The sequence below is a fragment of the Penaeus vannamei genome, chromosome 17 (assembly GCF_042767895.1).
Source record: "Penaeus vannamei isolate JL-2024 chromosome 17, ASM4276789v1, whole genome shotgun sequence".
Taxonomy (NCBI): Eukaryota; Metazoa; Arthropoda; class Malacostraca; order Decapoda; family Penaeidae; genus Penaeus; species Penaeus vannamei.
Window position 1 is genome coordinate 42,625,277 of NC_091565.1, and position 2,500 is coordinate 42,627,776.

Genomic DNA, 2,500 nt, shown 5'->3' on the forward strand with positions numbered 1-2,500 from the left:
ACTGATATTACTATCAGCATTGTGGCTATCATAAAGTCCTTAAAATACTAATAGCAATTAACAACCTTTCCGAAAATCAAACCAAAGAGAAAACAAGTGACTAGTAATTGGCTTCTTGGTGACTAAGTTCTTGTGGAACCTAAAATGGCCAACTAAAACCACCGTGGACATGTCATGAAATCATATACCGGTTACTGTGGGTCAATAAAAGATTTCGTTTATAACTGGCTCATATCATTAGCTATTCCAATCCATATGTCTCATTATCTCACTACTTCTAGTTTCGAAACCAGGAGTATGAAAGGAGATACCAAATAGAAAAGACAATGATTCTAAACATACAGGACGACCACAGCAGTCTGTCTAGATATGCAGTAGGGAGGAGTCCAGAAAGTGACAGATCATGTGCATTCGAGAAGAAAAACGTGTCTGTGTGTAAACATATCTATCTAGTTGTTTGTTATTTACACATGTGTCTGTACGTATGCGCTTGTGAATATTTGAAAGTGTGTTTAGAGATGTGTACAGAGGAAAAATAGACAGGAATGTATGTGTATGCATGTATATCTATCTGTCAACACATACACGTCTAGAGTTTTATTCACTTTCTGTACAAATCTGAAGTACACTAGAGTAGAAGAACAACAAGAGAATAAAAGAGAGAACAGAAGGACCTGGAAGACCATGCGAATGCGGGAAAGGACAGACACGGAAGACTTCGTAGCCCAATAAAACATGCAGCGAGAGACAAAGGTGAGACTGCAGGCTATAGGACACTACCTACTGTCGCCTCATTCTTTATCGACGGAGGAGGAGACCGGGGACGCGAGGTGAGTGAGCTTGGTTTGTTTACGTATGCAGCGGGGGCGACGCGTGAAGCTATCTCTTCCTTTCCCTTGGCTTCAGTAAGTATGCATATACATACATACATACATACATATATATATATATATATATATATATATATATATATATATATATATATATATATATATATATATATATATATATATATATATATATTCATATATATATATATATGAATATATATATATGTATATATATATATATAGATAGATATAGATATAGATATAGATAGATAGATATGCATATATGTATGTATATACATACATACATACATACATACACACACACACACACACACACACACACACACACATATATATATATATATATATATATATATATATATATGTATGTATGTATGTATGTTTATACATGTACGTACGTATGTATGTATGTATATATCACCTTCACCGAAGCCTTGTGTAACTTTACTGCATGGCGCAAATAGTCTACGGTCATAAAACCCACATTTGACTTACTATGCACCCTCTCTAACCTTTGTATGAATGTTTTTAAATTTCTGTTTGCATACATATATACTGTAAATACATTTACGCATTCATATACACATGTAGACATATATAGATATCTGATATATGAATATATGTATATATATATATATATATACACATATATACATACATATATATATATACATATATATATATATATATATATATATATATATATATATATATATATATATATATATATATGTATATATATATATATATATATATATATATATATATATGTATATATATATATGTATGTATATAGATGTATATAGTTGTATAAGTATATACATATATGTATATATATATATATATATATATATATATATATATATATATATATATATATATATATATATATATATATATATACATATATACAGAATCACCTATACGCAGTATGTGTATACTTGCACGCAAATGCGCGTATGTATAGCTAATGGAAATGTATATAGTTGTAATTTTTCTGTTCAGCTTTTATATATATTTTACTATTCTTTGATTTACTGATTGATTGTTTGTGTTTCTCTATATCATACTTACTGATACGTAATTTGAAATCCTAAGTACAAGAAATATAACTTTTGCAATCAGCTATCATGATCGATAATTAAGGATGTCCATCAATATCTAATTTCTCTAGGCAATTAGGGGCCAAGAATGAAATACCTAGACACAAAATTTTGAAGTCTTTTCCCATCCTATCTTCAGTAGTCTCCACTCTGTCCGAACATCAAGATCGAAAACCGGAAGTGATTAGCGAAGATGTTTCTGAAGGAGGGACTTCACTCGACACAGACATGCACGGGTCGCGGTTGCCACTCTCAAGAGATATCAAGATGAAAAAGAGGTAATGCAGAGTTTCCAGTACCTTAAGTATCCACTGAAGAGGCTATCAGATACTTTAAAAAAGGGGGATCATAGCAATAACTGTCGTAGAGATGGATCATATTCAAAAGACGTGAATGAATTTGCAAAGAGCGTGATTGTAGTTGCGAAACTGACGCAAAAACAGACATCATTGTATGAAAAGTTTCCAAGGAAGAGAAGAGAAATTGTATGAAGAACTACGTAAATTATTTAACTGCGTTTGGCTATACTTTTTTTTATTTAAAAAA

General features: G+C 30.9%; 1 protein-coding gene across 1 annotated transcript in view; it reads right to left on the reverse strand.

Moving 5' to 3' along the window:
• Window positions 1-2,500, reverse strand: part of LOC113827410 (transient-receptor-potential-like protein) — a 20,261-nt gene that overhangs the window by 17,378 nt on the left and 383 nt on the right. The window lies entirely within an intron of this gene.